The following is a 22472-nucleotide window of genomic DNA, read 5'->3' as shown; positions in this document are numbered from 1 at the left end:
GAGAGCAAAGCCTCACTGAGTTCTTCGCGGGAGTTAGTTCCTCGCAGGAACTAAGTTATATGTAATTCGTGTAACAGAAACCCTCCCTTTCCCCGGGTGTTCTGGTCAACGTATGTTTTCACAAAATGAGGCCTGACACTAACACTTCGGTCTCCGGAGGCGGAAGCCTTCACCCTTTGGGTTTGGAGGCGGGTTTTTGAGTTTCCCTGAGCTCAGGATTTATGAGCAGCGTTAAATGCAAATTTTGGGCCCGCCTTTCAGAGAGCCAGCCCAGCCCCCCAGGTCCAGCAGGGTCCGGAATCTGCATTTAACTTGACATTGCTGGTAATTCTGCGCAGGTGGACCAGGACCATCCTTTGAGGCACAGTGGTTTGGGGGAAGGTTAATAAAAATCAGCTGGGCCAACAGCAGATCAGAGTGCTTGGAACTTTGCTGCTTCAGCTGCCTGGGTTTGCAAAGGACAAGGTGGGGGTGACCAACTCAAGGTCCCTTAAACTTGTAGGCCAAGTTAGCTTCATTCTTTACATGAGACCAAGGCCTAAGGAGGAATGAAATTGTCAGCTGGTGCGAGGTTGACTTAGTCAAGCAGCTCTTTTGCTGAGGTCCTGTGCACCAGGCCTGGCCCACCTGCCTGAGTAAGATTTGGGCCAGCATGGAGTGGGCCCAGCTAGAGCTGGGGGCTGTGGCATGCACACATGTAGGTTTCAGGTGACGCTTCCAGAGGATTGGTGTGGTTTCTAACCAAGGAGAGTGGCTCAGGTGAGGCTGTTGCCTCACCCATGCCTGGGGCTGGGCCACCCTGGGCCCCTCGCTCAACCTCTCTGAGTTGCTTTGAGCCCTGGGGTCCCAGAGATCATTTGCAGCTCTAATAGTTGTCTTTCTTTTGAGCAAACACGTGCAGGGTGCCAGCCCTGGGGTGCAAAGTTGCCTTTGGACTGAGGATGAGGGCGGTGAGAGCATGTTCCAGGGCACATGTGCCCAGCCTGCTGTGGAAGCGCAGATGCAGACAGCCTCATTTTCCAGCTCTTGAGATCGTGAACTTTATCCCATGGTACAGAGGAACCACGGCAGATGTTTTGGTGGTGGTCAGTTTTCAGTTTTAGAAAGCCCACCTGGGTGGCTATGCCAGGCTGTGGGAGGCCAGTCCCTCTGAGACCAGCGAGGAGGCAGGTGCTAACCAAAATGCGTTCACTGGACAAATAGCCGAGTCCCTGTGGGCCAGGCTTCGAGCTGTGCCAGCTTTACAGCTGGCCCCAAAGCAGGCCCTGCTGCAGGAGCTTGGGCTGTTGAATGTGAGGGCTTTGGGGACAACCAGGGATGCAGAGGTTAGTCCTCTATCTGGAGATAGAGTTTGTGAGTCAGACATTTATAGGGGTGGTAGAGAAGGGAGGAGGATAGGTCCCCGGGGAAGGAGAACTCCCTGGAGGTGAAGGCTAGGAGGGCCTGCACCAGGAAAAGCCGAGCGTGAGGGGGCAGCCGAGGTGTCAGATGAGGCAGAGGGGCCAGGGGTGGCCTGGCCTGAGGTGGGCCCCTGGCTTAGGTCCTTGGCAAGAAGGGGTGAGACAGGCAGGGGAGGAGGAGTTTGGAGGTGGGAGTGGGGTGGTTTTCTTTCAAGAAAGGGCAAGGTTAAGATCGTTTCTCCAGGGGAAGAAGCTGGTGGGCAAAGGAGAGAGGAAATGTGAGGCCAGCATGGTGCCGAGGTGGCTGGGCTTCGGGTAGGAGGAGGGAACCTGGGCAGCAGGTGCTGGCTGTTGACTTGGGACACAGGCTGAGGGATCCCCCAGTGCCCTGGGTCCAGGGCTGCGTGTGTGTGGGCACAGAGGTGACACTGCCCTGGCCCTGGTTCTCTGATGCCCACGGCAGGACTGCAGAGTGGGCAGTCCCAAGGAGAGCCCTTCAGCCACAGCCTGTGTTCTCTGTGGGCCAGCGAGGTGTGCCTGCCTGTCTTTTCGGGGGGAAGGGGTCTGCTCTGGCTTGGAAGTTCCTTCCAAAAAGTGTCCCTCCACAAGAGGGCCTTGTTGGTTAAGCATGCAGCCTCCGAGGTGGCCTGCTGGAAGGAACACCATTTGTTTGAATGCCTAAGTCCAATAGTGTCGTGGCTTTAAACAGGAGGCAGGGCCATTGCGGGTCAGGAGGTCTCAGCTTCCTCTCTCTCTGTAACCTCTGGAAGTCACTGCCCTTCTCAGAGCCCCAGTTTCCTTTACTGTAAAGTGGGCGGATGAGACTGTGTAATGGCAATGAGGTGACTCAAGTCTGTGAGGGAAGTGCAGACGCTCTGATCTTCCCCCTTTGGCCATGAATTCTGCTGGGTCTAGGTTTCTGAAAGAGCCACTGTGCAGTGTGCCTTCAAGTCTTGGTATTTAGGAGGCGCTTGTGAAATGCTTGAATGAGCGAATGAATGAGTGCATACCTTCCTCCTGGGCCGGCACCAAAGCCTGCCTGCCCAGGAGAGCTGGTTTGAGTAGAAACTCCTCCTCTTCCTCCTCTGGTGGGGTGAAGGGCACCTCTCCTGGAGTCTGGAAGACCACTTTGTCTAGTACCCATGGCTGTGACCCCAGAACCCCTGGGACAGGTTCTGTGCCGCTGCTGGGGGGTGGAGAGACCAGGGTTCCAGATCCCTGGCTGTGCTAGTTACTCCCCAGTGCCAGCCTCGGATGAGGCTCTGGTTGTCCTGGGGCCTCAGTTTCCCCATCCATAACATGAAGCTGACATCAGCCCTGGTGGCCTAGCAGGGCTGTTGGGAGACTCTGAAGAGTTGGGAAAAAGCTGAAGGACTTAAAAGTGCTGTGTAAATTTAGGGGCAGGGGAGGTGGGACAAGAAATAAACAAATGATCTCCACGGCCCAAATAGGGAAATTCCTTTGGACCCAAGTGCAGTGATGCCCGCAGGCTGTCGCTTTTGTCAGACCTTTGTTTCTCTGTCCTATGCGTCAGCAAGGGAACAAGACCATTAGGGTTGTTGACATGTCCCAGGCCCAGTCTCCACCCACACAGGTGGAATTTTCCACTTCTTTTGTTTTTTCAAATATTAATCAAGGCCCCAGCCAGTCCACAGTGGACCCATTGTCTCATGAAGAGCAAGCAGTTTCTGGCAAACACTGGCCACCTCCCAGGGCCCCGGAAGCCCCCCCGAGCTGGGACGGGTGCTGTTGGGAGCACCCCGCCCTCGGTATCACCCTCCCCCCGCCACCCAGTGTTCTGCTCCAGCTGGTTGAGTTTTGCAGAGTCCGTGGCCATGCCTGCTTTGAGCCAGGGACCCTGAGGCCACACTGAGAGCTTGCCCCCTGCTCACAGTGGGGCTGTGGAGCCGCAAACGGTTTCTCTGCTCCAGTGAGGAGGGCTGGCCCAGGAAGGCCCACAGACGCGGGCCACAGTGTTAAGTCCATGTTAACACTACCCCTGCCAGTTCCTAGGGCGAAACCCCTTGAGGCCACAGCCTGTGTGTACTTGCACCAATCTTCACGTGCGCTGTCACACTGGCACCTGGAAGAAGGTCCAGAATGAAGAGGAGGCTGGTTCTGTTTTTCTCTCAAGCCCCATCTGTATGTGGGTGACAGAGTCGGCCTCCCAGAGCTTGAGGGAGGATTACTGGAGATGTCAGGGGGTAGAGCCGTGGGCATGTGTGGGACTCATAGCAAAGGGGCAGCCACCTATCTCTCCATCAGTGATACTTGAAACCAGGGTCCGTGGGTGCTGGTTGATGTCCTACACTAGCCTTGGTGCCTGATTGATTCCTGCACTTTCGTTCAGTGATGGAGCTGTTCGTAGTTGACACAAGGAAGCAGTGGGCGTTTTTAAGCAGCTCACCTGGCAGTCTGTAGAGCCCTCTGCCGCTAAGCCCCTCCAGAAGCTTGAAAGGGACACAGTAGCGGGCATGTGTGGGAAAGTTGGCTGACTCATATCTCGCCGCTGGTTTATAAAAGAAAGTGAGCTGGCTACCTGCAGGGCTGCTCCCAGGTGTGATCCGGCGTCCCTGTCCCTGCCATGCCGTGGCTGGATGGCACCTCGACAGGGGCTCGCTTAGCACCTCCAGGGCCTTACTGGCCTTCGGAGGAGTGTGTCTCCGAGCCTGTGGTAGTGCCTGAGTGAACATGGATTAAAGATCAAGCAGGCCTTGCATTTCTCTAATGATTAGTGATGTTGAGCATCCTTTCACGAGGTATCACCTCACACCAGTCAGAATGGCCATCATCAAAAAATCTACAAACAATAAATGCTGGAGAGGGTGTGGAGAAAAGGGAACTCTCTTGCACTGGTGGTGGGAATGTAAATTGATACAGCCACTATGGAGAACAGTATGGAGGTTCCTTAAAAAACTAAAAGTAGAACTAGCATATGACCCAGCAATCCGACTACTGGGCATATACCCTGAGAAAACCATAATGCAAAAAGAGTCATGTACCAAAATGTTCATTGCAGCTCTGTTTACAATAGCCCAGAGATGGAAACAACCTAAGTGTCCATCAACAGATGAATGGATAAAGAAGATGTGACACATATATACAATGGAATATTACTCAGCCATAAAAAGAAACGAAATTGAGTTATTTGTAGTGAGGTGGATGGACCTAGAGTCTGTCATACAGAGTGAAGTAAGTCAGAAAGAGAAAAATAAATACCATATGCTAACACATACTATATGGACTATAATAAAAAAAAAAAGGTTCTGAAGAACCTAGGGGCAGGACAGGAATAAAGATGCAGACGTAGAGAATGGACTTGAGGATATGGGGAGGGGGAAGGGTAAGCTGGGACGGAGTGAGAGAGTGGCATGGACATATATACACTACCAAACGTAAAATAGCTAGCTAGTGGGAAGCAGCCGCATAGCACAGGGAGATCAGCTCGGTGCTTTGTGACCACCTAGAGGGGTGGGATAGGGAGGGTGGGAGGGAGACACAAGAGGGAGAGGATATGGGAATATATGTATAGCTGATTCACTTTGTTATACAGCAGAAACTAACACACCATTGTAAAGCAATTATACTCCAGTAAAGATGTTAAAAAAAATAAAAAGTAAAATAAAAAAAAGATCAAGCAGTCCTGGCAGCTGCTGCTCTCTGCCCTCTGCTTAGCCCTGTGTTTGCAGCAGATGCCAGAGTTGGTGCCTCAGATGGTGGGAAGGGACGCTTTGTCCTGGGACCTTGGACAAGTCACCTCAGCGCACGGGTCTGGGCCTCTAGGGGATTGATGTCCAGTCCATAATAGTGCATCTCAAATTCCCTGTGGTGCAGGACCATGTTTGGTTTTTAAATTTTAATCTCACATGGGTTGATTTAAAAAATGTAATAAAAGTTGTTACAGTAAAAACAAAGATACATCGCATTTAAGCTCGTTATCTTATTAGGAGATGCAGCAGACATCAAGTCACTGTGTCAGATTGCTGGAAACGTTTCTAAACCCTGCCTTTTGATTCTGTGCTTATCTTTCGCAGACAGTCGAAAATAGCATGTGGGTTGGCCCTGGCCACAGAGCCTGAATCCTTCACATCTGGGTGTGAGGTGGTGTTTTTTAATCGAGGTTTTAAAAACTGGTTGAAAATGTGCTTGAAGGAGGAAGCGGGTAGCAAACCTTTGTTGAACGCCCCGACTTCTGTGGAACAGGGTGGAGTCCATCAGCCTAGATCAGGCTCCCGGCCTCCGAGTTTCTCCCACGCTGCCTTCATTCCCTCAGTCCTTTAGCAGAGAGATTTGAGATTTAAAACAGATAGCAACAACGAAAGCCCTTTTTGTTGTGGAAAACTTGGAACACACACAAAATTAGCCAGAAGAGAGTATTGAATCCCATATCCCATCCCCTCATGGGTGATCCTGTTTTGTCTGTTCCCCAGATCCCTGGGGTTTTTTAAACCAAATCCAAATATTGCTTATTTTTTCTGTCCATCTTTCAGTAGGTATTTCTGAAACAGTCGTTTTAAACAACATTACCACAGAACCAGTGTCACATCTGACAAACAATGACTTCTTAATATCCTCAAATATCCAGTCACTGTTCAAATTCCTGGGACCTGAGTGAGATCCACACGTCATTCTCTCATGATCTGTGGATTTCCCTCCATCTCTCTCTGCCTTGTTTCTTTTTCACTTGTCGAAGAAATGTCGGGCTTTCCCTTGGCCTGGATTCTGTGTGTGGGATCCCACGTTCCTCTGATCTTCGAATTTCCTCCCAATCGGTGGATTTAGAAGTGTGAGCAGATTCAGGTCTGGAGTTTTGGGTGAGGATATTTCATTGTGTTCTCTCATTCACACGTATCTCATTCAGACATATGCAGAGGCGAGAAGGGAGGAGCTGCAAACGTCAGAGGCCCCCGCACAGGCTGGCACCCACTGTTGCCAACAGGAAACCCCCGGCCCAGGTCACACAGAAGTCCTGGCAGAGCTGGGGACAAAAGCCTGGCCTGTGGTTGGCATCATACTTGGGACTCCTCCCTGGGGTTTTCTTGGCATTCTGAGCAGTCTCTGCCCTGTCCTGTGTCCCACCCTCAGCACCAGGAGGGTGCAAGGACAAGTGGGCCCTGCCCAAGCAGCTGGAGTTATCTCTGAGGTAGCGACTGATGAGCTAATTCAGGAGAAGAGGGGAGAGTTTCTGATTCATTTGTTTATTCTGCACCAAAATGTGGGAGATGAGAGTTTTAGGAAGAGAAACTTGACTTTTGAAGAAAATGAGTTTTTTTAAATTAAAAAAAATTAAGCTACAACATACAGTAAAGTGTACTTATGGTGAATTTTTATCTGTATACGCACCCAGGTGATCATTACCTGGTCAGGATCCAGAATGTTCCTTGTGCCCCTTATTTAATTTAATTTAATTTATTTATTTGCTGTGTCATGCAGGATCTTAGTTCCCCGACCACGGATCGAACCCATGCCCCCTGTAGTGGAAGCACGAACTCTTAACCACTGGACGACCACGGAAGTCCCTCCCTGTGCCCCTTCTAAGTGGTACCTCTCTCTGCCCCGGCACAGATGTCTCAGTTCAGTGTCCGCATCTCAGACTGCCCGGGTGTGGGAGCTGTAGGCTGCACGCCGGCCTGTCCCCATCATATGTCTACTCAGCTAGCATTGCAGAGTGCCACGCTCCGCGTTGGGGGCAAGGCCACAGAGTCTTTGGCTGGGGCGATGGGCCTTTGACAGCTCATTTCACTCTTAGGGTTGAGGGCTCAGTAAGTGGTTCAAAGAGAAGTCCCAAGATGGATGTGGCCAGTGGCCGAGGAAGGCTTCTCAGAGGGAGCATTGGCTGAGCAGGGTCTGAGGGAAGGTGAGAAGTGACCCAGGTGCAAGGAGGTGGGGACCCCATACCTGGAAGAAGGAGCACACGTGCAAAGGACCAGGGTGGGTGGGAGGGTAGGTGGTCTGGGTGCCTGGAGCCCAGAGAGTGAGGCTCATGGTTGGGTGAGGGGTGATGGGTGAGTGGGGGGCAGGAGGCAGGGCTCCTGGGGCTGGAGGAAGCTTGCTCCACCATCTTGGGAGGATGAGTGGCCTGGGCTGGAGGTGGGCAGTGAGGTTCCTATGCGGGGAGGGGGCAGCTGCCCAGGGTTCTTCGCTGGACCATTACTCCCCAGCCCGGCTACCTCTCTGACCAGACCCTTCCCACCTGGGCCACCACCCCAAACTCCCCTCCTCCCACCCCAGTGCTGGGCGATCAGGCTGCTGTGCCACTGAGAAGCCTTTGCCAGGCTGCAGGGAAGCAGCCGAACTTTACCACTTCTTGGCCTCTACAGCCTTGGGTGGTGCCTTGTACCCTTTCCACGTGCTGACTCAGGTGACTTTTTAGCTCCCAGAATGTGGCTGTGTTGGGCGGGTCCTGCCTGTGACTTGAAAAGGGACAGGGGCTCCCCTCTCAGGCTTGTTTTCTTTTCTGTGATGTGGGACTGATGGTGATGGTGATGGTGATGATGATGATGATGATGATGATGATGATGATGATGATGATGATGATGATGATGGTGTAGAAGCCCGCTCCCCCAGTGTCTGTGGAGATTCAGTGTGTGATACCCCACGTGAAGCGCTCAGGATGGGTGGCTGCCCCTATTATGACTACTTTACTCATAACTCTGGTTGGTTTCGTGGCTTAATGGAGCTCCATGAACAGACAGTGGCAGCTACGGAGCATTATTCGTTTGACCCCCACAAAGCCCAGCCTAGAAGGTTGAGAACCTTGTCAGAGGTCTCTCAGGAGAGCAGGTCAAAGCCGGGACTAGAAGGCCAGATCAAAGGCAGGTGGCCTGCTCTGAGTCCTCCATTGGAGAGCAACCCCTCAGAGACCCCCAGAAAGGCGAGGATGGCGGCGCCCTCCCCCCCGCCCCACTTTCTGCAGTTCTCTCTCGGGATTGTCAGCACCACCTTGGCCCATGGGCTCAGAGACAGTGCCAACCTTGGGGCACCAAGGGGCGTCGTGCCCATGAGCCGCTGAGCTTTGTGCCTCGGTCTGCTCAAGCCGTGTCTGTAGCGACAGGGCTACCCAGCCACTATGTAAATGGTTAACAGCCTCCTTTCTTGTGACTGGGGCCTCTTTATGGCTCTGTCCCCCATGGGTGGACAGTAAGGTTTTCACCATTGTTTGCCGGCATAAACAACTCAGGACAGACCTCTAGGCTTGTTTTCTCACAGTTGTGCAGAGTTCTCTTTTGGTTAAATTCCTTTTTTTTTTTTTTTTTTGCTTGCGCCCTGCAGCATGTGGGATTTTGGTTCCCCAACCAGAGATTGAAGCCATGTGCCCTGCCTTGGCAGTGCGGAGTCTTTTTTTTTTTCCCAGGTGGCTTTGCTGTTCTTCTGTTCTGACTCCCAAGTCAATAGTTTTCCTATTGCATCATGTCTTACTTTTTTTTTTAATTAAAAAATTGTTTTTTATTGGAGTATAGTTGCTTTGCAATATTGTGTTAGTTTATATTGTACAGCAAAGTGAATCAGCTATACGTATACCTATATCCCCTCTTTTTTGGATTTCCTTCTCATTTAGGTCCCCACAGAGCATTGAGTAGAGTTCCCTGTGCTATACAGTAGGTTCTCATTAGTTATTTACTTTCTACATAGTATCAATAGTGTATACATGTCAACTCCAATCTCCTAATTCTTCCCACCCCCACCACTTTACCCCTTGGAATCCATATGTTTGTTCTCTATGTCTGTGTCTCCATTTCTGCTTTGTAAATAAGATTGTCTATACCAATTTTTTCAGATTCCACATATATGCGTTAATATACGATATTTGTTTTTCTCTTTCTGATTTACTTCACTCTGTATGACAGTCTCTAGGTACATCCGTGTCTCTACAAATGACCCAATTTTATTCCTTTTTATGGCTGAGTAATATTCCATTGTATATATGTACCACATCTTCTTTATCCATTCCTCTGTTGATGGACATTTAGGTTGGGAAGCGCAGAGTCTTAACCACTGGACCACCAGGAAAGTCCCTCTGTCGGATAAATTGTTAGAAGAAGTGGGATTGCTGAGACAGAGGGCTGCACCTTTAGAACCTGATGCGTCCCTCACCTTCAGAAAAGGTCTACACGTTACCCAGCTGTGCCCAAAGCAGAATCATTATTTGCCATTGGCCCTGCCTGGCAGAGCTTCTCAAAGGTTGAACCAGGTCTTGTGCCCTATTTCACATGCAGGCCTGGCTGAGACTGCTGGCCCCTCTCCAGAGTTCTGTCATCTCTTCTTGGGTAACTGACAAAAGCCAGGACCTCAGTGGCCCCAAGGATCTGATTCTAGTCTGGTACACTGTGCTGGCTCCGAGCTAGAAAGGAAATACACACACACACACACACACACACACACACACACACACACACACACACACACACGTGCATGCCAAGAAATTGTGAAGAACCCTGTTCAAAGGGTCGTTTCGGGAAGTTTTGTCAGCCCTCCAGCTGTGCAACTCTGGAGACAGACTGTCCCAAGCATGGGTACTCCAGATGTGGTGGGTAAGCATTTTATTCTAGGCACAGTTCTTTTGCAATTTGACTTTGCCAGAATTATCAAGTTTGTTGTGCAATTGGTCACAAACTCAAAATTACATGGAAATCTGTCTTGTCATGTTGTAGCATGTTTTTTTTTTTGGTTGATATTCATTTTTATTTACGTTAATTTAATTTTTAATTTATATTGGAGTATAGTTGATTTACAATGTTGTGTTAGTTTAAGGCCTACAACTAAGTGATTCAGTTACATGTACATATGTCCATTCTTTTTCAGATTATTTCCCATATAGGTTATTACAGAATATTGAGTAGAGTTCCCTGTGTTACACAGTAGTAGGTCCCTGTTAAATATCTATATTATATATAGTAGTGTGCATATGCTAATCCCAAACTCCTAATTTATCCCCTCTACCTTCCCCCCACCCTCACCCCTGCAGCCACAAGTCTGCTTTCGAAGTCTGTTTCTGTTTTGCAAATAAGTTCATTTGTATCATTTTTTTAGAGTCCACATATAAGTGATATCATATGGTATTTGTCTTTCTCTGTCTGACTTACTTCACTTAGTATGATCATCTCTAGATCCATCCATGTTGCTGCAAATGGCATTATTTCATTTTTTTTTATGGCTGAGTGATATTCCATTGTATATATGCACCACATCTTCTTTATCCATTCTTCTGTCAGTGGACATTTAGGTTGCTTCCATGTGTTGGCTATTGTGCTCTGAACATAGGGGTGCATGTATCTTTTGGAATTATAGTTTTGTCCAGGTATATGCCCAGGAGTGGGATTGCTGGATCATATGGTAGTTCTATTTTTAGTTTTTTGAGGAACCTCCATACTGTTCTCCGTAGTGGTTGTACCAACTTACATTCCCACCAACAATGTAGTAGGGTTCCCTTTTCTCCACACCCTCTCCAGCATTTATTGTTTGTAGACTTTTTGATGATGCCCATTCTGATTGGTGTGAGGTGATACCTCATTGTAGTTTTGATTTGCATTTATCTAATAATTAGCAATGTTAAGTATCTTTTCATGTGCTTTTTGGCCATCTGTATGTCTTCTTTGGAGAAATGTCTATTTAGGTCTTCTGCCCATTTTTTGACTGGGTTGTTTTGTTTTGTTTTTTTATATAGAGCTGCACAAGCTGTTTGTATATTTTGGAGATTAATCCCTTGTCGTTTGCTTCATTTGCAAACATTTTCTCCCGTTCTGTGGGTTGTCTTTTCATTTTGTTTATGGTTTCCTTTGCTGTGCAAAAGCTTTTACGTTTAATTAGGTCCCATTTGTTTATTTTTGTTTACATTTTCATTATTCTAGGAGGTGGATCAAAAAAGATATTGCTGTGATTTATGTCAGAGAGTGTTCTGCCTATGTTTTCCTCTAAGAGTTTTATAGTATCTGGCCTTACATTTAGGTCTTTAATCCATTTTGAGTTTATTTTTGTGTATGGTGTTAGAGAATGTTCTAATTTCATCCTTTTACATGTAGCTGTCCAGTTTTCCCAGCAGCACTTATTGAAGAGGCTGTCTTTTTTCCATTGTATATTCTTGCCTCCTTTGTCGTAGATTAATTAATTATTAATTAATTAGATTAATTATCTCTGAGGTTTCTATCCTGTTCCATTGATCTATATTTCTGGTGTTTTGGTACCAGTACCATACTGTTCTGATTACTGTAGCTTTGTAGTATAGTCTGAAGTCAGGGAGTCTGATTCCTCCAGCTCCATTTTTCTTTCTCAGGATTGCTTTGGCTGTTTGGGGTCTCTTGTGTTCCCATACAAATCTTAAAATTTTCTGTTCTAGTTCTGTGAAAACTGCTATTTGTAATTTGATAGGGATTACACTGAATCTGTAGATTGCCTTGGGTAGTATAGTCATTTTGACAATATTGATTCTTCCAATCCAAGAACATGGTATATCTTTCCATCTGTTTGTGTCATCTTTGATTTCTTTCATCAGCGTCTTATAGTTTTCAGAGTACAGGTCTTTTGCCTCCTTAGGTAAGTTTATTCCTAGGTATTTTATTCTTTTTTTTGCAATGCTAAATGGGATTGTTTCCTTAATTTCTCTTTCTGATCTTTCATTGTTAGTGTATAGGAATGCAAGAGATTTCTGTGTATTGATTTTGTAGACTTTTGCAGTCTAGATGATCTATTAATGAATGTGGGCTGTTAAAATTCCCCACTATTATTGTGTTACTGTTGATTTCTTCTTTTATGGCTGTTAGCATTTGCCTTATATATTGAGGTGCTCCTATGTTGGGTGCATATGTATATTTACAATTGTTATATCTTCTTCTTGGATTGATCCCTTGATCATTATGTAGCATCCTTCTTTGTCTCTGGTAACAGTCTTTTTTTTAAGGTGTATTTTGTCTGATATGAGTATTCCTACTCCAGCTTTCTTTTGATTTCCATTTGCATGGAAGACCTTTTTCCATCACCTCACTTTCAGTCTGTATGTGTCCCTAGATCTGAAGTGCATCTCTTGTAAACAACATATATACAGGTCTTGTTTTTGTATCCATTCAGCCAGTCTGTGTGTTTTGGTTGGAGCATTTAATCCATTTACATTTAAGGTAATTATTGATATGTGTGTTCTTATTGCCATTTTATTAATTGCTTTGAATTTGTTTTTGTAGGTCTTTTTTCTTCCCTTCCTCTTGTTCTCCTCTCCTGTGATTTGATGACTATCTTTAGTGTTGTGTTTGGATTGCTTTTTCTTTTTTGTGTGTGTATCTATTGTAGATTTTTGGTTTGCGGTTCCCATGAGGTTTTGATACAGCAGTCTATACGTATACAAGATTGTTTTAAGTTGCTGGTCTCTTAATTCCAATGGATTTCCAATATCCTGCATCTGTACTCTCCTCTTCTCACAATTGCTAGTTTTGATATCATATTTGTATATGGATGATTTCCTACCTTTACTTTATGTTTGCCTTTATTGGTTAGCTTTCCCATTCGTAATTTTCTTGTTTCTAGTTGTGACCTTTTCTTTTCTGTAAGAGAAGTTCCTTTAGGATTTGTTGTAAAGCTGGTTTGGTGGTGCTGAATTCTCTTCGCTTTTGCTTGTCTGTACAGCTTTTGATTTCTCCATCGAATCTGAATGAGAGCCTTGCTGGGTAGAGTATTGTTGGTTGTAGGTTTTCCCCTTTCATTGCTTTAAATATATCATGCCATTCTCTTCTGACCTGCAGAATTTCTGCTGAAAAATCAGCTGATAACCTTATGAGGATTCCTGTGTATGTTATTTGTTGCTTTTCCCTTGTTGCTTTTAATATTTTTTGTCTTTAATTTTTGTCAGTTTGATTAATGTGTCTCAGCGTGTTCCTCGTTGGGTTTATCTTGTATGGACCTCTCTGTGCTTCCTGGACTTGAGTGTTTTCTTTTTCATGTTAGGGAATTTTTCAACTATAATCTCTTCACGTATTTTCTCAGGTCTTTTCTCTCTATTCTTCTGGGACCCCTATAGTGTGAATGTTGGTGTGTTTAATGTTGTCCCAGAGGTCTCTGAGACTGTCCTCATTTTGTTTCATTCTTTTTTTCTTTATTTTGTTCCACAGCAGTGATTTCCACCACTCTGTCTTCTAGCTCACTTATTCGTTCTTCTGCCTCATTTATTCTGCTATTGATTCCTTCTAGTGTATTTTTCATTCCAGTTATTGTTCACCTCTGTTTGTTCTTGAAGTCTTCTAGGTATTTGTTAAACATTTCTTGTATCTTCTCGGTCTGTGCCTCCATTCTTTTTCTGAGATCTTTGATCATCTTTACTATCATTACTTTGAATTCTTTTTCAGGTAGATTGCCTGTCTCCACTTCACTTAGTTGTTCTGGGTTTTTATCTTGTTTCTTTGTCTGAAACATATTTCTCTGCTGTCTCATTTTGTCTTACTTTCTGGTTTTGTGGTCTCCTTTCCACAGGCTGTAGGATCGTAGTTCTTCTTGCTTCTGGTGCCTGCCCCCTGGTGGGTGAGATTGGTCCAGGGGTTTTTGCAGGCTTCCTGGTGGGAGGGACTGTTGCCTGCCCTCTGGTGGGTGGAGCTGGGTCTTGTCCCTCTGGTGGGCAGAGCCATGTCCAGGGGTGCGTTTAGAGGTGGCTGTGAGCTCAGTACAACTTTAGACAGCCTGTCTGCTGATGGGTGGGGCTGTGTTCCCCCACCTGCTGGTTGTTTGGCCTGAGGCATCCAAGCACTGGAGCCTACAGGCTGCTGGGTGGGGCCAAGTCCCAGTGCCAAAATGGTGACCTCCAGGAGAGCTCATGCCTATCAGTATTTCCTGAGACCTCTGCCACCGGTGTCCTTGCCCCCACAGTGAGCCACAGCCAACCCCCACCTCCCCAGGAGACCTTCTGAGACCAGCAGGCAGGGGTAGCCCAGGCTCTTATGGAGTCCCTGCTTTGTGCTGGGTCCCAGTGCATGTGAAATCTTGTGTGCGCCCACCAAGAATGGAGTTTCTGTTTCCCTCAGTCCTGTGGAGCTCTTTCACTCAAGCCCCACTGGCCTTCAAAGCCAAATGCCCTGGGGGCTCCTCCTTCTATTGCCAGACCCTCATGCTGGGGAGCTTGATGTGGGGCTCAGAACTCACTCCTGTGGGAGAACCTTTGTGATATAATTATTTTCCAGTTTGTGGGTCGCCCACCTGGTGGGTATGGGATTTGATTATATTGTGAAAGTGTTCCTCCTCCCATCTCATGATGGCTTCCTCTTCGTCTTTGGATGTAAAATATCATTTTTGGTAGGTTCCACTCTTTCTTATCCATGGTTGTTCAGCAGTTTGTTGTGATTTTGGTGTTTTCATGAGAGGAGGTGAGCTCAAGTCCTTCTACTCTTCCATCTTGTCCAGAATCGAGGGGCTGCTTTTATTTTGGATGTTTACTGCCTCTTTCCTTAGTGTGTGCTAGCCATTATCCCCTTGATATGGGGTGTGTAGATGTGTTGGCCTGTGAGCACTCCCTGTATGGTGTGGGCAGTGATTGGTGCCCACCCTGTGGGTTACCCAGCAGTGGTGGTGGACTGTGCAACCCCGGAACAGCAGGGGCTGCGCTTGGCACCTGCTCGCATGTCCCCTAGCTGAGGTTGGCAGCCCGTGCACCCCTGAGGAGCGATTGGTGCCTGCTCCCTGCCCATGCATGCTCCCCGGATGGTGGGGGCAGTGACTGGCACCTGCTCCTGGGTTTCCTAGTGGTGGTGACAGCCCGTGCACTCCAGGGACAGCAGGGACAGTGATTGGGACCTGCTCGTGTCCCGTGAGTGCTCCCTGCACGGTGGGGGCAGCGTTTGGCACCTGCTTGTGAGTCTCCCAGCGGCAGCGGTGACCCGGAATAGGAGGGACAGCGATTGGCACTCACTGCTATGTCCCGAATTTCATTCCTTTTTAAGGCTGAATAATGTTGCATTGTATGTATATACCACATTTCTCTTATCCAATCATCTGTTGATGGACATTTGTGTTGTTTCCACCTTTTTGCTATTGTGAATAATGCTGCTTAAAAATATTGTCATACAAGTATCTGTTTGAGTCTTTGCTTTCAGTTATTTTGTGTACATAATTAGGAGTGGAATTGCTAGATCATATGGTAATTCTATATTTAACTTTTTGAAGAATCACCAAACTGTTTTCCACGGTGGCTGCACCATTTTGCATTCCCACCAACTGTATACAAGGGTTCCAACTTCTCCCCATTCCTGTCAACGTTTGTTTTTTTCCATTTTTTGGATAATAGCCATTCTAATGGGTGTGAGGTGGTATTTCATTGTGGTTTTAATTTGCATTAGTGATGTTGAACATCTTTTCACATGTTTATTGGCCATTTGTATATCTTTGGAGAAACATCTATTCTAGTTCTTTGCCCTTTGTGTGTGTGTGTGTGTGTGTATTGAGTTGTGTGCTTTTTGTTGTAATTGAGTAGTAGGAGTTATTTATATATTCTGGACATTAATCCCTTACAGAGCTATGATTTGCAAATATTTTGTTCCATTTTGTGGGTTATTTCACTCTCTTGATGAGGTCCTTTGTTGCACAAAAGTTTTTAATTTTGATGAAATCCAATTTATCTGTTCTTTCCCTTGTTGCCTGTGCTTTTGGTGAAGCATCATCATCAAGCAAGAAATCATTGCCAAATCCAGTGTCATAAAGATTTTTCCCTATGGTTTTATCTAAGGGTTTTATAATTTTAGTTCTTACATTTAGGTCTTTGGTCTATTTTAATTGTTGTATACGGTATTAGGTAAGGGTCAAACTTCATGCTTTTGCATATGGATATCCAGTTTCCCCAACACAATTTGCTTAAAAAATGATCGTTTCTCCATCGAATGTGTCTTGTCACCCTAGTAAAATATCAACTACCCATCTATGTGAGGGTTTATTTCTGCACTCTCTTTTCTGTTGTTCTATATGTCTGTCCTTATGCCACCACCATGTTGTTTTGATTACTGGAGCTTTGTAGTAAGCTTTGAAATCAGAAAGTGTCAGTCTTCCAACCTGTTCTGTTCCAAGATTGTTTTGGCTATTTGGGGTCCCTTGAGATTGCATATGAATTTTAAGATGGGTTTCTCTATTTCTGAAAAAGCACCGTTGGGATTTTGATAGGGATTACATTGAATCTGTAAAGTGCCATAGGTAGTATTGCCATCTTAACAATATTAAGTCTTCCAATCCAGAACACAGGATGTCTTTCCATCTCTTTATACCTTATTTAATTTCTTTCAGCAATATTTTGTAGTTTTCAGTGTTAGGTCTTTCAACTCCTTGGTTAAATTTATTTCTAAATATTTTATTCTTTTTGCTACTATTATAAGTGGAATTGTTGCCTTAATTTCCTTTTTAGATTGTTCACTGTTAGTGTCTAGAAATGCAAATGATTTTTCTGTGATTTTGGATCCTGCAACTTTGCTGAATTTACTTATTAGCTCTAATAGTTATTGTGTGTGTCTCTGTGTAATCTTTAGGATTTTCTACATGTTAGATCATGTCATCTACAAACAGAGATAACTTCTTTGTTTAAAATTTTGATGCCTTTTATTTCTTGCCTAATTTCTTTGGCTAGAACTTCCAATACTGTGTTGAATAAAGGTGGCAAAAGTGAGTATCCTTGTCTTAGTCCTGATTTTAGGGGAAAGACTTCAGTCTTTCACCACAGAGTATGATGTTACCCCAAGGTTTTCATATATGACCTTTATCGTTTTGAGGAAGTTTCATTCTATTCCTTGTTTACTGAGTGTTTTTATCATGAAAGTGTGTTGAATTATGTCAGATGCTTTTTCTGCATCAGTTGAGACAATTATGTGATTTTTATTCCTTCATTCTATTAACGTGGTGTATTATATTGATTGATTTTCATATGTTGAACCATATTTGTGCAAATATGGTTCACAAATAAACCTGGGATAAATCCCACCTGGTCATGGTAAACAGTCCTTTTTAATATGCTGATGAATTCAGTTTGCTTGTATTTTGTTGAGAATTTTCACATCACTACTCATAAGAGATATTGGTCTGTAGTTTTCTTGTTAGTGTCTTTGGCTTTGCTATCTGGTTAGTGCCTGCCTCACATGAGTTAGGAAACTTGCCCTCCTCTTTAATTTTTTGGAAGAATTTGAGAAGGATTGATGTTCATTCTGTAAATGTTTGGTAGAATTCACAAGTGAAGCCATTTTCTCCAGGGTTTTCCTTTTTGGGGAGGTTTTTGATTATTGATTCTATCTCCTTACTAATTATAGGTTTATTCATATTTTCTCTTTCTTCATGATTCAGTTTTGATAGATGATATATTTCTGGGAATTTGTCTGTTTCCTCTAGGTTATCCAATTTGTTGGTATACAATTGTTCACAGTACTTTCTTATCGTCATTTGTATATCTGTAAAATCAGCAGTGATGGCCCCCCTTAAATTTCTGATTTTACTAATTTGAGTCTTCACTGTTTTTTCTTAGTTAACCTACCTAAACTTTTGATAAAAAAATTTTTTTAAGAATCAACTTTTGGGTTGACTGTCTTTGTTGTTTTCCTGTTCTTTATCTCTGCTCTAATCTTTATTATTTCCTTCCTTCTGCTAACTTTGGGTTTAGTTTGCTCTTCTTTTTCTAGTTCCTTAAGATGTAAAGTTTGGTTTTTTATTGAAATCTTTCTTCCTTTTTAATGTAAGCGTTTACAACTATAAATTTCCCCTCTTAGCACTGCTTTTGCTTCATCTCATATGTTTTGGCATGCTGTGATTTTATTTTCATTTGTCTTAAAATATTTTCTAATTTCCCTTGTGATTTCTCCTTTGACACATTGATTAAGAGTGTGTTGTTTAATGTCCACATATTTGTGAATTTTCCAGTTTTCCTTCTGATATCGGTTTCTAGTTTTATTCTATTATGATCAGAAAAGATATTTTGTATTATTTCAGTCTTTTAAAATTTATTAAGATTTGTTTTGTGGCCTAACACATGGGCTGTCCTAGAGAATGTTCCATGTGCACTTGAGAAAAATGTATTCTGCTGTTGTTGGGTGGGGTATTTTGTAAATGTCTGTTAGATCCATTTGGTTTGTAATGTTATTCAAGTTCTTTATTTCCTTACTGGTTTTCTGTCTGGTTCTTCTATTATTGAAATCTGAGTATAGAAGTCTCCATTTATTACTATAGAACTATCTATTTCTCCCTTCAAATCTGTCAATGTTTGCTTTATGTATTTTGGGACTCTGATGTTGGGTACATAAATGAATTACATGTTTTAAAACTTTATTTATATAAAGGTCTCATTCAGGTCATACCATCTTATTTGCTTTGTATATTTTGAATCTATTTTTAGGATTCAACCATACTGATATGAGGTGCTGTGGTTCCTTCATTTTCACTGCCACACGCGGTTTCTTTTTGTCTGTACTGTAACTTTTTCTGTGTCATTTGTATTTCCATATACATTTTGAAGTCAGCATGTCAATTTCTAAAAAAAAAAAATCCTGCTGAGATTTGATTGGCATTGCATGAAAATCTATAAATCAATTTGGGGAGTACTGACATAACAATATTAGGTCTTCCTACTTGTGGTATCTCTCTCTATATATTTGGATCATCTTTAACTTATATCAATAATGTTTTGTCATTTTCAGTGTATAGGTTTTGCACATATTTTGTTAAATCTAATACTAATTATTTCAAATTTCCTGATGCTCTTGTAAGTGGTATTGTTTTGACTTGTGGGAGAGTGGGATCTACCCCCTCCCACCCATAATTTGTTTGAATGTTGGACTGATGGTACCACACATGTGCCAAGAGGCTATGAAAAATTTTATTACTCACATAATGGGGCTTTCTGGATAGAGCAGGGCAGGCATCCAAGCCAGTCTGGGATAGCTTGAGTGCCAGAAAGGGGGAGTGGCCCTGGGGAGTGGGACCAAGGTGAGGATTCCTACATATGGGTTGGATTTGCATGATTTGAACTTACCAACTGACACCTAAGGCAGAAATTCAGAGCCTTCTTACTGACTTGCTCAGATGTAGGGCAAGGGGGAGGGGTGGAGCTTGAAAGCTGTCAATGACCAAACATAAAAAATGGACTCAAACTCTTTACTACATTTAAAATTTCAGTTGGTCATTAATAGTATATAAAAATACAATTGAGTTTTGTATGTTGACCTTGTATCCTGTGATATTGCTAAATTCACTTATTAATTCCAGTAGCTTTCTTTGTAAATTACTTGGGAATTCTGTGTAGATGATCATCTTGTCTGCAAATAAGGACACTTATAATTCTTTCTTTCCAATCTGTATGCCTTTTATTTTTAATTAATTAAATAACCTTAAATCCCTGGTTAGGACCTTTAAACAGTGTTGAATAAAAGTGATTAGAGTGAACATCCTTGCCTTGTTTCTGATCTCAGGAGGAAAGCTTCGGTCTTTCACCATTGAGTACAAAGTCAGCTGTGGGTGTTTCATAGATTGCCTTTATCAGGAAGTTCTCTTCCATTCTTTAAGTACACAGAGATTTTATGGATGTTGTATATATCCAAATGCTTTCTGTATTAACTATGATGATTGTATGTTTTTTCTTTTTTGGTGTGTTAAACCACTGACTGATTTTCAAATGTTGAACCGATCTTACATTCCTGGAATAAAACTCTAGTTGGTTATGATGTATGTTTTTTGTTTCTTGCTGGATTTGATTTGCTAAAATTTTGTTTAAGATTTTTGCATCTTTGTTCATGGTGCATATTGGTCTCTAGTTTTCTTGTGATATCTTTGGTTTTGGTAACAGAATACTGCTGGCTTTAAAAAATGAGTTGGGAAGTGTTCTCATACGTTTTTTATAGAATTGGTATTATTCCATCTTGAATGTTTCTTAGCTTTTACCAATGTAGTCTAGAGTTTTCTTTGTGGGAAAAATTTAAACTAATGAATTTAATTTTTTAAATAAATATATACAGCTATTTAGGTTATATAGTTCTTCTTGAGTGGACTTTGATAATCTTTCAAAAAATGTATCCATCTCATCTTAATTATCAAATATATTGCCGTAAAGTTGTCATAATAGTCTTACTATCTGTACAATATGTAAGGATGTTCCCTCTGTCATTGCCAATGTTGGTAATTTGTGTTATCCTTCCTTTTTTCTTTGCCTGGGTAGAGGTTTATTAATTTTATTAATTGTTTTTAAGAACTTCATTTTGGTTTTATTAATTTTTTCCATTTTTAAATTTGTTTTCAGTTTTATTGATTTGTACTGTTATGTTTATTACTTTCTTCTGATCACCATGGGACCAATTTTCGTTTTTTCTGACTTTTTAAAGGTGAAAGTATAAATCCTCAATTTGAGATCTGACTTTTCTAATGTAAGCATTTTAATGATGTATTTTTCATTCAAAGCACTGCTTTCCTACATCCCACACATTTCTGTCTGTTGTGTTTTCATTTTCATTCACTTCAAACATTTGCTAATTTCTCCTGTGATTTCTTCTTTGACTCATGGGTTATTTAAAAGTGTGTCGTTTAATTTCTTAATATTTAGGGATTTTTTCAGATATACTTTTATTATTTATTTCTAAGTCAGTTCTTTTGTGGGTAGAGAACATACTTTGTAGCATTTCAGTCCTCTTAAATTTGTTGAGTTTTTTTTAAATTTATTTATTATTTATTTTTATTTTTGGCTGTGCTAGGTCTTTGTTGCTGTGCACGGGCTTTCTCTGGTTGTGGTGAGCAGGGGCTACTCTTCGTTGCAGTGCATGGGTTTCACATTGCAGTGGCTTCTCTTGTTGTGGAGCATGGGCTCTAGGCACATGGGCTTCAGTAGTTGTGGCACACAGGCTCAGTAGTTGTGGCACGCGAGCTCTAGAGCACAGGCTCATTAGTAGTTGCTCCATGGCATGTGGGATCTTCCTGGGCCAGGGCTTGAACCTGTATGCCCTGCATTGGCAGGCGGATTCTTAACCACTGTGCCACCAGGGAAGCCCCTGTTGAGATTTTTATAATGGCCCAGAATACTGTCTGTCTTGGTGATGTACACTTGTGAAGGACATGTATTCTGCTGGTGTTTGGGTGTTCATACTAAGTGTTAATTAGGTCAACTTAGTTCATAATGTTTAAGTCTTGTATATTCTTACTGACTTTTTATCTAGTAGTTTTATCTGTTATGGAGGGGGGAGTATTAAAATCTCCAAGAGTAACTGTGTATTCATTTTTCATTTCAGTTTTATCAATTTATGCTTCATGCTGTGGAAGCTCTACTAGACACATATACACATATATCATATATCATCACATATACACATATATCATGATACATATATATCATTTCTTTATGATATATTGACCTCTTTATCATTTTGAAATTTCTTCTAAACCTTGGTTAATATTCTTTATACTTAAGTCTACATTGTCTGGTGTTAATGTAGTCACTTGCTTTTTTGTTTAGTGTTTGTGTAGTATATATTTTTTTCCATTTTCTTATGTGTTACTTATGCCTTTATATTTAAAGTGGGTTTTCCTAGTGGGCATAGAGGGAACCTACATCAACATAATAAAGGCCATATACGACAAACCCACAGCAAACATCATTCTCAGTGGTGAAAAACTGAAAGCATTTCCTCTAAGATCAGGAACGAGACAAGGATGTCCACTCTCACCACTATTATTCAACATAGTTTTGGAAGTCCTAGCCATGGCAATCAGAGAAGAACAAGAAATAAAAGCAATCCAAATTGGAAAAGAAGAAGTAAAACTGTCACTGTGTGCAGATAACATGATTCTATACATAATCCTAAAGATGCCACCAGAAAACTACTAGAGCTCATCAATGAATTTGGTAAAGTTGCAGGATACAAAATTAATGCATAGAAATCTCTTGCATTCCTATACACTAACAATGAAAGATCAGAAAGAGAAATTAAGGAAAAAATCCCATTCACCACTACAAAAAAAAGAATAAAATACCTACAAATAAAGCTACTTAAGGAGGTAAAAGACCTGTACTCAGAAAACTGTAAGACACTGATGAAAGAAGAAATCAAAGATGACACAAACAGATGGAGAGATATACCATGCTCGTGGATTGGAAGAATCAAT

General features: G+C 43.1%; 1 protein-coding gene across 2 annotated transcripts in view; it reads left to right on the top strand.

The window, feature by feature from the left end:
* CHDH (choline dehydrogenase) overlaps nucleotides 1-22472 on the top strand; it is a 74523-nt gene that overhangs the window by 12498 nt on the left and 39553 nt on the right. The gene's annotated exons all lie outside the window — the stretch shown is intronic.

This window comes from Pseudorca crassidens, chromosome 10 (assembly GCF_039906515.1).
Source record: "Pseudorca crassidens isolate mPseCra1 chromosome 10, mPseCra1.hap1, whole genome shotgun sequence".
Lineage (NCBI taxonomy): Eukaryota > Metazoa > Chordata > Mammalia > Artiodactyla > Delphinidae > Pseudorca > Pseudorca crassidens.
This window is presented reverse-complemented; position numbering and strand designations above follow the sequence as displayed.